Consider the following 14,844-nt stretch of genomic DNA (forward strand, 5'->3'; position numbering starts at 1 on the left):
ATTACTTTGTAGATTCGCTAACCACTGTTTAACCTTCTGTATAGGGACCTGTAAAGTACAGAATTTCTAGTTACATTTAAAATAAAAATATAAAAGAACAAAAGAGGATGTTACTGTCACCATCTCCAAAAACCAGGCAGCTCCAGATGCCTGCATGTCAGTTTAGATCCCTTATATGTCACACAGGAACCCTTAAAACCTATGCCTCAATGTTATGAAGACATCAACCAGCTTCTGAAGTCTCTGGCTCTACTCCCACTGCTTGTGCCTTACTATGTGCCCTCTGTAACAAATAGTAAGGTAAAAAAAAGGTTAAAGGACCAGAGCCATAGCTCTGTTTCCATTATAGAGTGCAGGGGCATTGGAAACCCCAGGGCACCATACAGAAGACCAGAGCTGTTATACCTGCTGCTTGCAATGACCTTTAAATAATTTTCATGGCCTTAGTTTGTTTTAAAGAAACTATAATGTAATTTTAATGATTAACTTTTCTTGAGTTATTATTGACAAATGTTTTGTTAAATGTAACATACAACATTCTTTATGGTACTATCAGATTTTTAGTTGCTTGATATTCCAAATTTTTAAGACCATATTTAATATATAGATTTATAGTTTCTCCTTCTCATGGCTATGTGTAGACTGCCCCTCTTTTTACCATGTTTGGGTGGATTGGGCAGCAAGTATGTTGAGAAGCAGACCGTTTAGGGCTGACTAGTCTCGGATTTCAAGTTGACTGGCTATCTGACAAGTCTGCTGTAGCCTCACAAAGCAAGACAGTTTCCCATCATTCTGATTAGACTATATATAATAGGATTTTTATAACAGCTTACCTGTAATATCCTTTTCTTTTGAAGTACATTACGGGACACAGTGCCAGTAATTACTGTGTGGGTTATAGTCCACCTTCAGGTGCTGGACACTGACACACCCCAAACAGGAATTTGCCTCCCTATATAACCCCTCCCACTACTGGGAGTATCTCAGTTTTTTAGCAAAGCAATACACGTGTATACTAGAAAGAGGGGCGGGACCTCTGTGTCCCATGATGTACTTCAAAAGAAAAGGATTTTACAGGTAAGCTGTTATAAAAATCCTATTTTCTTTAATCGTACATCATGGGACACAGAGCCATAGTAATAACTATGTGATATGTCCCAGAGCAATGCCAACTGAGGGGAGGGAGACAAACAAGTAGGGCATCATGAGATCAGAGGATTTATCCTGCTGCCTGCAGCACACTGCGCCCAAAGGCGACATCCTCATGTCTTTTTACATATACTAGACAGAATCTGGTAAATGTATGGATTGAAGACCAAGTTGCGGCCTTGCAGAATTGAGCCATGGAGGCTTGGTGATGCACTGCCCACAAAGCACTAACAGCCCTAGAGGAGTGCGCTTTGATTTGAGAGGGTAGAACTACCTCTTTAAACCATAAGCTTGAACGATTACTTGTCGAATCCATTTAGAAATAGTAGATTTTGATGCTGCCTGTCCTCTTTTAGGACCTTCAGGCAACATGAACAAAACATCCGTTTTCCGAATCTGAGCACTCGCTTTTAAGTAGATTTTGACTGCTCTCACCACATCAAGAGAATGTAGTGATTTTTCTTCCATAGAACAGGGTTCTGGAAAAATGAAGGTAGAACAGTATCCTGGTTTAGATAAAAACCTGATATTACGTTTGGTAAAAAGTTAGGATGAGGACGCAATACTACCTTATCCTTGTGAGTAATAAAAATATAGCTCTTTACAAGAAAGAGCAACCAATTCTGATACCCTTCTTGCAGCAGATATGGTTACCAGAAAAAATAGTTTCCTTCTAAAAAAAGGACTAAGGGAATATGTCGTATCGGCCCAAAAAAAGGCTGTTTTGTAATGCCGACAAAACTAAAATCAAGTCCCAAAGGTTCAGGGGTTGCCTAACCAGAGATTAAGCTGCGTTTCCTCCTGAATAAATTTATGAACCAAAGAATGCGAAGCAAGTGGCCGTTGAAATAATACCGATAAGGCCGAGACCTGTCCTTAGAAAGCGCTTAAGGCCAGCCCAGGGCCGATCCTAGGGTCACAGACGCCTGGGTGCAGAAATATTTCTGGTGCCCCCACAAGGGCGTGGTCATCTTACCAACTCCTCCCCTTTACAAATGATACTATGGCAACGACTCAAACACAGAGATGCTCCCCTAAGAAGTCTTTGTTACCCTGGGATCCTCCCATGATCTTTTAACAATAAAGAAAATACAGGAAGAGAGTACACTAATGAGACCTGGAGGGGAGTCTCTCTGATGCACACAGAGAGGGCTTCTGTTAGAAAGAGCCCCCAGACATAGTACAAGAGATGATCAGAGACTGTAGACATGATACAAGAGATGGTCAGAGACTGCAATCATGGTACAGGAATTGATCAGAGACTGCAGACATAATACAGGATATGGTCAGAGACTGCAGACATGTTACAAGAGATGGTCAGAGACTGCAGACATGATACAAGAGATGGTCAGAAACTGCAGACATGTTACAAGAGATAGTCAGAGACTGCAGACATAGTACAGGAGATGGTCAGAGAATGCGGACATATTACAGGGGATGGTCAGAGACTGCAAATATACTACAATAGATGGTCAGAGACTGCAGGCATGTTACAAGAGATGGTCAGAGACTGGAGATTTAATACAGGAGATGGTCAGAGACTGCAGAATTAGTACAGGAGATGGTCAGAGACTGCAGACATAGTACAGGAGACGGTCAGAGACTGCAGACATGATACAAGAGATGGTCAGAGACTGCAGACATGATACAAGAGATGGTCAGAGACTGCAGACATGTTACAAGAGATGGTCAGAGACGGCAGACATAAAACAGGAGATGGTCAGAGACTGCAGACATAATACAAGAGATGGTCAGAGACTGCAGACATAGTACAGGAGATGGTCAGAGACTGCAGACATAGTACAGGAGACGGTCAGAGACTGCAGACATGATGCAAGAGATGGTCAGAGACTGCAGACATGATACAAGAGATGGTCAGAGACTGAAGACATGTTACAAGAGATGGTCAGAGACGGCAGACATAAAACAGGAGATGGTCAGAGACTGCAGACATAATACAAGAGATGGTCAGAGACTGCAGACATAGTACAGGAGATGGTCAGAGACTGCAGACAAAGTACAGGAGACGGTCAGAGACTGCAGACATGATAAAAGAGATGGTCAGAGACTGCAGACATGTTACAAGAGATGGTCAGAGACGGCAGACATAAAGCAGGAGATGGTCAGAGACTGCAGACATAGTACAGGAGATGGTCAGAGACTTCAGACATGATAAAGAGATGGTCAGAGACTGCAGACATGTTACAAGAGATGGTCAGAGACTGCAGTTCCTATGGACGTTAGTAGATAATGGACGATCGGCCCTCTCACCTGACCCAGCAACAACGGTTCCTCTGATCAGGAGTCTGCTCACTCTGAATTGCCCGTGGCGACTCCGCTGGGTAGCACCCAGATCTGTATTCTGGCATTGACTCCATTCCTTTCTCCGCCAGGGATGGCACTAGGCTGTGTGGCTTTCCCTTTGGTGGCGCAGGGCAGCGAGGTTCTCCCTCTCTGATGGTGTTCCCTTGGCACTGTCCTCTCCCTCTGGAGTCCTGGGCGTGCTTCCCTGAAAGCTTACCCAGGCTCCTGGCTCTCTCTCTCTCCCATTCAGCTGGGCATGCTGTGTGGGCTGCAGTTTCCATGTTACAGTGGGGCTGCCAGTCCTCGGGACTACATGTCCCACAATCCTCTTCTTTGCTCCTTTTTTTTCTTCCCTGGCCGATATGAAGGCGGGGAAGAAACATAGTGCGCCGCTCACTAGTACAGCAGCGCGCGAGAAGAGGAGAGGGAGAGGGGTGTCACCCGGTGCGGTAAAACATGGTATCAACCCCCCTCCACCAACTATAGTCGCCCTTCAGTATAGACTCCCTCCGTCAGTGCAGACCCCCCACTAAGTATAAACCCCTCCCTCAGTACAGACCCCCATCAGTATAGACCTCCCCAGGACAAAACACCCCCCTCTATCAGTATAGACCCCCCTCAGGACAAACCAACCCCCCCTCCATTAGTACAGACCCCCCTCAGGACAAACCCCCCCTCCATTAGTACAGAACCACCCCCCTCCATTAGTACAGACCCCCCAGGACAAACCAACCCCCCTCCATTAGTACATACCCCCCAGGGCAAACCACCCCCCTTCATTAGTACAGACCCCCCCAGAACAAACCACCCCCCCTCCATTAGTACAGACCCCCAGCACAAACCACCCCCCTTCATTAGTACATGTAGCAAGCCCCTTTGCTCACTCAGTTCCACTCTCCGGACACTCCTCTGCAGCTATTGAATCAGATTGCAGATCGCCGTTCTAACCCAGTTGTGCTAGCTCAGAACAAACACCAGGCAGGCTGTATGTAAGTTCAACCTCTTAGATCCCATAGTAGACTTATTTACAATACACATTTTAGCAGACAATAGACAGACAGGTGTTGGAATTTACATCAGCATCTCCTAACAGTATCTGTCCCAGCATTATGAATCAGCCACTATTCCAATATGGCAAATCCAGGGTCCCCAGGCATACAGCTCACAAAGAGCACCGTTCCCCCAAATGCAAGGGCCCCCGATCGATCGGCAAGAGGCTTGCATACAGTCCCCTCCAAAAGTCTCTTTCCCGGCTAGGTCTGTCACATTTCTCCCCTTTCGGCAGGAGACTAACACAGGAGGAGACCCCAGACGGGTTGACTCCGAAGTTAGTCAGTAGTTCCAGTCCTCTAATGCCAGTACCCACACAGTACCCCAAACAAATTGTTCCAAACAAAGCATTACTCACCCAGCCAACCTCTGCCTCTCTTAGAGAACATATGTGCCGCTGGGGAGAGGCCTGGACTGGCCCTTCTCCCTGGAGTCCTTTCTGCCGCTGGAGAGAAGACAGGGTGTCTGGGCACACTCCGTCATACTGTTGGGGATCTGGGCCGACTGCCCAGCATCCCTGGGGTATACAGGTGGAGACTGAAGTCCCATCCACCTTCACAGGACATCCATGCTCTGTTAGTTGAGGGCAAAGTCCAGCAGTACTCGGCCCTGTTGCCAGCCCTTCTGCTGGAAACCCCACACCATCTGCTCCGGCTAACTGTTGGGGTGGGATGACGAACACCACCTCTCCCTTCTCCCCCTGTATCCTGATCCGCTGCTGGGAAGTGACCACCTCCTTCTCACCCTGAGCCTCCGGAACCACCGCAGGTGTAGGGCAGAGATCTTGGACCCTCTGTCCGGTTGCCAGCGCTTCAGCTGGGGAAGTTCCTTGTAACTTCACAGATACTTCTGTTGGTGCTGGGCAGAGCATAGTGAAGTTTGGCCCTAATAACAGCTCCTCTTCTGCTGGAGGCTCACCAGGTTGTTCTTCCTTAGCAGAAAAGTCTATCAAATCCCCTGTCTCTGCAACTGGTGTCTGGGGATAAAGGTTCACCATCTCCTCTCCGTGGAACACAGAAGATGCTATCAGTGCTGGGCAGAGCACAGTGAAGTTTGGCCCTAATAACAGCTCTTCTTCTGCTGGAGGCTCACCAGGTTGTTCTTCCTCAGCAGAAAAGTCTATCAAATCCCCTGTCTCTGCAACTGGTGTCTGGGGATAAAGGTTCACCATCTCCTGTCCCTGGAACCCAGAAGATGCTATCAGTGCTGGGCAGAGCACAGTGAAGTTTGGCCCTAATAACAGCTCTTCTTCTGCTGGAGGCTCACCAGGTTGTTCTTCCTCAGCAGAAAAGTCTATCAAATCCCCTGTCTCTGCAACTGGTGTCTGGGCATAAAGGTTCACCATCTCCTGTCCCTGGAACCCAGAAGATGCTATCAGTGCTGGGCAGAGCACAGTGGAGTTTGGCCCTAATAACAGCTCTTCTTCTGCTGGAGGCTCACCAGGTTGTTCTTCCTCAGCAGAAAAGTCTATCAAATCCCCTGTCTCTGCAACTGGTGTCTGGGCATAAAGGTTCACCATCTCCTCTCCGTGGAACCCAGAAGATGCTGTCAGTGCTGGGCAGAGGTTAGCAGAGCTCTGCCCTGTTGTCAGCACTTCAGGTTTGGGAACGTCAATCTTCAGATTTTCCACTGCCGATTCTCTGGCATTCTTCTGGACAGGCACATTCCTCCATCCAAGATCATCCAATGCAGAAACAGGTTCATCAAGGTCAGTCAGCACTTGCTGCATCCGCCATAAGACCTCCCCCTCCATAGCTGCGGGTGCAGGTTAGCAAAGCACACCGTTACTCTGCCACATTGTCAACTCTTCAGCCAGGATTTCATAGTTGTCAACTGGTATTTCATGATTGTCCCAGGCAAAGGGAGCACCACCCTGCTGCTGAGTAGAGTCTAACAGCTGTTTGTAGGCGATCTCCAACTCCCATTCCTGAACGGCCAGAAACTCCAAATCTTCCAGTGCCCAGTGCACTTCTGAGACATTCAGTCTCCGCTCTCTGTGCTCCATTATTTCCTCCAAACGCCACTCCCGATCACTTCCAAAATCAGGGTCCCTGGACAGCCTCCAGTATAACAATCCCAGGCCATCGTAGTCAAAGCCTTCCGTGGGGCTGTCATCCGCTGTCCATGGGCACACTTGGGCTACATACCACTGGAGGGCTCTGTAGCTCTCATCCAACCACATTTCTGCCCAGATCAGCCTGCTTAACTCGGCTGTCCACTCCTGGTTCGGCTGTTCCCCCAAAAACAGCATTCGCACTTCATACTGCGACCAGTACCTTACATGGATGGAGGGAGAACTTTTCCCTGGTGTCGCTGCTCACGGGCTAGCGCTTCCTTCCAGAGTTCACAGCGCATAGAATCAAACCATCCTAGCAGGACCTGCTCTGATACTGGTCCTCTGTGCTGTATCTCCTTCTCTCGCAACCTCCTTCTGAATTCCTCATCCATGGTGGCTGGTATCTCTCCTCTCCTGCTATCCTGCTACCTTGGATCCAGGTGATGGTTTGGATGTGTTCACGGCAAGGAAGCACGATCCCACCATTCCCTCCATGGCTCTCAAGTAAGTCTTTCAGCGTGGCTCTCCTGCAGGCTGATTTGGAGTGTCCCAGTAACTGGAGAGCAAATCCCACGGCTGCCAACCAATGTAACGAGCCCCTTTGCTCGCTCGGTTTCACTCTCCCGACACTCCTCTGCAGCTATTGAATCAGATTGCAGATCGCACCATCTGATTGCTCTGTCATCCAATGCTGGGGGATTAGAATTACAGCTATGTGCCGTTCTAACCCAGTTTTGATAGCTCAGAACAAACACCAGGCAGGCTGTATGTAAGTTCAACCAGGAATCTCTTTTATTGGAAAATACAGGCTTTTATACACTCAAAGTGGAGGTGCAGACCTGCTCATATTACTCTAACAATACAGCTGTAACCTAATTAACCTAATTAACATGAGCTAATTAACTAATCCCTTTAGACAGCCTAGATGACTCAGACATGACCGTTAGGCCAGACTGGCCGTCTTGTAGTTCAGAAAATCCAATCAACATTATCACAATCAACATAGACTCTTCTTCACACAATAGCAGAGTTAATTAACGCAAATAACAATGGGGATCTAATGACTCTTAGATCCCATAGTAGACTTATTTACAATACACATTTTAGCAGACAATAGACAGACAGGTGTTGGAATTTACATCAGCATCTCCTAACAGTATCTGTCCCAGCATTATGAATCAGCCACTATTCCAATATGGCAAATCCAGGGTCCCCAGGCATACAGCTCACAAAGAGCACCGTTCCCCCAAATGCAAGGGCCCCGATCGATCGGCAAGAGGCTTGCATACAGTCCCCTCCAAAAGTCTCTTTCCCGGCTAGGTCTGTCACAGCACAGACCCCCAGGACAAACCCCTCTCCATTAGTACAGACCCCCCCAGAACAAACCACCCCCCTCCATTAGTACAGACCCCCCAGAACAAACCACCCCCCTCCATTAGTACAGACCCCCCCAGGACAACCCCCCCTCCATTAGTATAGACCCCCCCAGAACAAACCACCCCCCTCCATTAGTACAGACCCCCCAGGACAAACCCCCCTCCATTAGTGTAGACCCCCCAGAACAAACCACCCCCCTCCATTAGTACAGACCCCCCAGGACAACCCCCCTCCATTAGTATAGACCCCCAAGGACAAACCCCCCTCCATTAGTATAGACCCCCGACAAACCACCCCCACACCTCCATTAGTATAGACCCCAGACAAACCACCCCCACCCCTCCATTAAGCTAATTAAAAAACACCCGCTGGAGAGGATAGAGGACAGTGTGCAGCCGCACCGCCTGGGTGGAGAACAGAACGTGTCAGGCTTGGGCAGCAGGTGGGAGTTACACACAGGAGGAGGAGAACTGGAACACATCGGGCATGGACCACCCCCCCATTGACATCACTGCGCGGCTGGTCTCTCTGCACACAGAGACACAGCCGCTCCGATCTCCCAGCTGTTTCCGCTCTCCTCCTTTGACAGGAAGAGGGAGGGGGGATGGGCTTCGGCAAGAAACACAGGGGCGGCGGTGGTGACCGGCGGAAAGAGCCGCCTACGGAAAAGGAGAGGAGGAGGAGGGAGGGGAGCACTCTGGCACTTCAGCTCCCCCACCTCTGTGGCACCCGGGTGCACTACACCCCGTGCACCCCGACCAGGATCGGCCATGGGCCAGCCTTATTTCTCACCCCATCTGCAGAAAGTCAAGGATTCTACCTTTGACCTATTTCCTGGGGTGTAACTCCTGGTTTCACACCAGGAGACATATGTTTCCCAGACTCCATAATATATAATTATGGAGGCCGGCTCCCTTGCACTAACCAAGGTAGAAACTACTGAACCTGACAGCCCATGCTTCTTCAGAGTGTCATGGATCCCCTACTGCCATCTTTACGATCTCTGCATACCAAGATTCCTGGGCCCAGCTGGGGGCCAGAAGAATCAACTACTTCCCTTCCTGCTTGATTCTGCGAAGAAGTTGTGGATGCAGGCAGAATAGGAGGGAATGCATAAATCAGTGAAAACCAATTCCACGGGAATAGCAAGACATCTGTTTCCACATGTTAGCGGATCCTTTGTTCTTGACACAAAGTTGTCGATTTCTTTGTTGAACATGGACGCAAACAGATCTGTGTCTGGGATCCCCAATTTTTGACATATTGACAGGAAGATATGGGGGTGAAGTAACCATTCTCCCGGGAACAACTGCGTCCGCCTGCCAATTTTCTATTCCTAGAATGAAGACTGCCGATAGGCAAAGTACATTGTTTACTGCCCAAGATAGAATATGATTCACCTTTCTCTGGGCTGTACAACTTCTTGTGCCCCCTTGGTGATTAATATAGGCATTGTTGGACTGAATCCTGGCAGGACAATACCGTAAACTGAACGTTCAGGCCCTCAGGACCAAGAGCTCCAAGGTCATTTCTGATCTGGGCCACTTCTCTTGGACAGTTGCCTCTTCCAGGACTGTTCCCCAACCTAAACAAAAAAGGTTGGCATATGTTGTTACCACTTCCCAGGTAACTGAAGGAAGGATTTTCCCCTTAGTAGATTTTTGGATATTAACCATAAACTGAGGCTCCGGCACACCCAGCCTACAGCTACTGGTATTTCCAGGTGGTCTCTCATCCGGGTACTAACCAGGCTCGACCCTGCTTAGTTTCCAAGATCAGATGAGATTGGGCGCTATCAGGGTGATGTGGCCATAGGCTTTGAAATCAGACACATTGGGAATGTAAAGGTTGAACCCTTTGTTCCAAGCCGATAGGATACTGTTTTGCAGCAGTCTCAAATCAAACTGAGCATAAGGAACGACCTCGAATGAAGCCACCATCTTTCCCAACAACTTCATGCAAAGTTGAATAGAAGAAATTCATCTTGCTTTGACCACCTAAATCAGTTCCTTTATGGCGCTGATCTTTGCCTGGGGTAAGAATACCCTTTTCTGGGTGTACCTATGATCGGACCCAAGTATTTTAGCCTTCTTCATGGTTTTAAAGAAGATTTCTTCTAGGTTGAGAATCTGACCTAGATATTCCAGGTAGTTGAATGTGGTGAGCATACTTTGGTCTAATTGGGCCACCGATTGGTCTATCAAGAACAGATAGACTAGGTAAACCATAATCGTTATACCTTGGGCCCTTAATCTGGCTAGAAGAGCAGCCAGAACCTTTGTAAACACTCAAGGTGCAGTAGCTAGACCGGAAAGCAGAGCTACAGACTGAAAATTAAGATTTTTCACCTTGAAAAGTAGATATTACTAGTGAGCGAGGAAATAGACATATTTGGCATGCATCTTTGATGTCGATTGAAGCCAGAAGTTCTCCTCCTTGTAGGATGGAGCTAACTGATTTGGATTGACTCCATATGAAAAAAGAGTGGTTATATTCAGGAATTGAATTTAGATTTTTGAGATCCAGAATGTTCATTCGGATTTGGCACCGTGAAAAAAAAGAGGTTTGAATCAAACCCCAACCTCTGTTCTTACATAGGGATCCCCATGATTGCTTTTTTCTTTTGCTCTGGATCCTTAGAAACGTTTGATCTGAGAAAACGAGGAGACGGGAACTCTTTGAACTCCAGTTTGTACCCTGGAGCTATTGAGGAAGTCTCCCATTCGTCTCGACACTCTTCCTGCCAGATCCTTGAGAACTGCAGAAGAATTCCCCCTATTCGATTGAACCTGACGGTGGAAGCCACCATGACTGCCTGGAGGCTGATGCCTCTGGCACAGGAGAAGGAGCTTTAAAATGAAAATACATTTACTTCTTTTCTTAAATGGCAAAAAGGGGTGCTTTCCACTAGAATTTCTTTGGATATATTATCCAAAACAGCCCCAATAGCTGTTTCACAGCAAAAATGAAGACTAGCCAGGAGCTTCTTACAAGGTCCTGAGGTGCCCCTCCAGCACCGCAGGACCATGCCGTCACCCTCTGCACAAGGCACGATGGGATTGGCCAGGGAGAGGAGTCGTTCTGGCAGAGGCGCACTACATTTCCCGGCAACCCTCGTGGCAGGGAGGCATGTGATGTGCAGCGAGCTGAAGCAGCCTGCGACGTCAGCTATAGAATGGCCACAAGGGGTTAAAAGTAGAAGCCAAACAGCTTTATAATTTATTTATTATGCTAATAGCTTGGCTTTTATGTTTGTGCATTTACTCAGGTTTTAATAAACCATGTTACTATGTTTTTCTCTACTTTGTTAACCCCCAGGCTTGCCTCATTTAAAGTTCCATGGGCTATTTTCCTTTTGTTGAGCCGGACCTGCTTTTCTTGTGTGTGTGTGTGTATATATATATATATATATATATATATATATATATATATATATCTCTACAGTATCTTACAAAAGTGAGTACACCCCTCACATTTTTTGTAAATATTTTATTATACCTTTTCATGTGACAACACTGAAGAAACAACACTTTACTACAATGTAAAGTAGTGAGTGTACAGCTTGTATAACAGTGTAAATTTGCTCTCCCCTCAAAATAACTCAACACGCAGCCATTAATGTCAACCGCTGGCAACAAAAGTGAGTACACCCCTAAGTGAAAATGTCCAAATATGGCCCAATTAGTCATTTTCCCTTTCCCACTGTCATGTGACTCATTAGTGTTACAAGGTCTCAGGTGTGACTGGGAAGCAGGTGTGTTAAATTTGGTGTTATCACTCTCACTCTCTCGTACTGGTCACTGGAAGTTCAGCATGCACCTCATGGCAAAGAGCTCTCATAGGATCTGAAAAAAAGAATTGTTGCTCTACATAAAGATGACCTAGGCTATAAGAAGATTGCCAAGACCCTGAAACTGAGCTGCACCACGGTGGCCAAGACCATACAGCGGTTTAACAGGACAGGTTCTACTCAGAACAGGCCACACCATGGTCGACCAAAGAAGTTGAGTGCATGTGCTCAGCGTCATATCCAAGGGTTGTCTTTGGGAAATAGACGTATGAGTGCTGCCAGCATTGCTGCAGAGGTTGAAGGGGTGGAGGTCAGCCTGTCAGTGCTCAGACCATATGCCGCACACTGCATCAAATTGGTCTGCATGGCTGTTGTCCCAGAAGAAAGCCTCTTCTAAAGACGATGCACAAGAAAGCCCGCAAACTGCTTGCTGAGGACAAGCAGACTAAGACATGGATTACTGGAACCATGTCCTGTGGTCTGATGAGACCAACATAAACTTATTCGGTTTAGATGGTGTCAAGCGTGTGTGACAGCAACCAGGTGAGGAGTACAAAGACAAGTGTGTCTTACCTACAGTCAAGCATGGTGATGGGAGTGTCATGGTCTGGGGCTGCATGAGTGCTGCCAGCACTGGGGAGCTACAGTTCATTGAGGGAACCATGAATGGCAACATGTACTGTGACATACTGAAGCAGAGCATGATCCCCTCCCTTCGGAGACTGGGCCGCAGGGCAGTATTCCAACATGAGAACAACCCCAAACACACCTTCAAGACAACCACTGCCTTGCTAAAGACGCTGAGGGTAAATGTGATGGACTGGCCAAGCATGTCTCCAGACCTAAACCCTATTGAGCATCAATGGGGCATCCTCAAACAGAAGGAGGAGGAGCGCAAGGTCTCTAACATCCACCAGCTCCATGATTTCATCCTGGAGGAGTGGAATAGGACTCCAGTGGCAACCTGTGAAGCGCTGTGAACTCCATGCTCAAGAGGGTTAAGGCAGTGCTGGAAAATAATGGTGGCCACACAAAATATCGACACTTTAGGCCCAATTTGGACATTTTCACTTAGGGGTGTACTCACTTTTGTTGCCAGCGGTTTAGACATTAATGGCTGTGTGTTGAGTTATTTTGAGGGGACAGAAAATTTACACTGTTATATAAGCTGTACACTCACTACTTTACATTGCAGCAAAGTATCATTTCTTCAGTGTTGTCACATGAAAAGATAGAATAAAATATTTACAAAAATGTGAGGGGTGTACTCACTTTTGTGAGATACCGTATATATATATCAGGAATCCAAAACCAGGGATTGCAACATACATGAAGCTTATTTAAGTGCCCTTCAGACAAAAAGTTTACAGTTTTTTTCGTATAATAATTATTTTATGTTCGAAAATGATTATTTTTTACAATTAGGGGCACAGCGATGGGTTTCCATGCTGCACCACCTTATGCCAATGCTTTTGTGATTTTGTGATGTGGTTGGAGAGAAATATCTATATCCACATCCATTGTTTAAACAATATTATATATGTATATATAAAAATAAAGAATCCATTTACTTGCTTGAGTTCTTTCATTATCTATGCCAGGGGTAGTGAATTAATATTCACAGGGGTCCGGTCAGAAAAAATTTTTCTAGCGGAGGTCCGAGTGTCATATTGGTGCTATGACTCCACATGATGTCCTCCACATCGCAGCCTCCTGTGCACGTCACAGGCCCCTCATCTCAGACCCCCATCACAGACCCCCCCATCACGGACTGACCCCTATCACAGACTGGCTCCCCCATCACAGACTGGCCCCCATCACAGACTGGCACCCAATCACAGACTGACCCCCATTGCAGACTACCCCCATCACAGACGGCCCCTATTGCAGACTGACCCACCATCACAGACTGGCCCCCAATCACAGATTGGCCCCAATCACAGACTGACTCCATCACAGACTGACCCCCCATCACAGACTGACCCCCATTGCAGACTGACCCTCATGACAAACTGACTCCCATTGCAGACTGACCCCCCCCACAGGACTGGCCCCCATCACAGACTGCCCCCCATCACAGATTGGCCCCCAATCACAGACTGACCCCCCATCGCAGACTGACCCCCCCATCGCAGACTGACCCCCCATCACAGACTGACCCCCATCACAGACTGGCCCCCATCAAAGACTGGTCCCCCACCACAGACTGGTCCCCCATCACAGACTTTCCCCCAATCACAGACTGACCTCATCACAGATTGGCCCCCAATCAGACTGACCCCATCACAGACTTGCCTCCAAACACAGACTGACCCCCCATTGCAGACTGACCCCCATCACAGACTGGACCCCCATCACAGACTGGACCCCCCATCACAGACTGGACCCCCCATCACAGACTGGCCCCCAATCACAGACTGACTCCCCATTGCAGACTGACCCCCAATCACAGACTGGCCCCATTGCAGACTTACCCCCCCATTGCAGACTGACCCCCATCACAGACTGACCCCCCATCACAGACTGGCCCCCATCACAGACTGACCCCCATCACAGACTGGCCTCCATCACAGGACTGACCCCCATGACAGGACTGACCCCCCATCACAGACTGGCCCCCTATCGCAGACTGACCCCCATCACAGACTGGCCTCCATCGCAGACTGACCCCCATCACAGACTGGCCCCCATCACAGACTGACCCCATCACAGACTGGCCGCCATCGCAGACTGACCCACCATCACAGACTGGCCCCCAATCACAGATTGGCCCCAATCACAGACTGACTCCATCACAGACTGACCCCCCCATGACAGACTGACCCCCATTGCAGACTGACCCTCATGACAAACTGACTCCCATTGCAGACTGACCCCCACCACAGGACTGGCCCCATCACAGACTGACCCCCATCACAGATTGGCCCCCAATCACAGACTGACCCCCCCATTGCAGACTGACCCCCCCATTGCAGACTGACCCCCCCATCGCAGACTGACCCCCCCATCACAGACTGACCCCCCATCAAAGACTGGTCCCCCACCACAGACTGGTCCCCCAATCACAGACTGACCCCATCACAGACTTGCCCCCAAACACAGACTGACCCCATCACAG

At 48.2% G+C, this 14,844-nt stretch overlaps 1 protein-coding gene and 1 pseudogene across 5 annotated transcripts in view; one reads left to right on the top strand and one right to left on the bottom strand.

The window, feature by feature from the left end:
* LOC141135725 (V-type proton ATPase subunit S1-like protein) overlaps positions 1 to 14,844 on the top strand; it is a 101,375-nt gene that overhangs the window by 17,587 nt on the left and 68,944 nt on the right. The gene's annotated exons all lie outside the window — the stretch shown is intronic.
* Positions 9,635 to 9,753, bottom strand: LOC141125150 (5S ribosomal RNA; annotated as a pseudogene).

The sequence above is a fragment of the Aquarana catesbeiana genome, linkage group LG01, assembly GCF_042186555.1.
Source record: "Aquarana catesbeiana isolate 2022-GZ linkage group LG01, ASM4218655v1, whole genome shotgun sequence".
Lineage (NCBI taxonomy): Eukaryota > Metazoa > Chordata > Amphibia > Anura > Ranidae > Aquarana > Aquarana catesbeiana.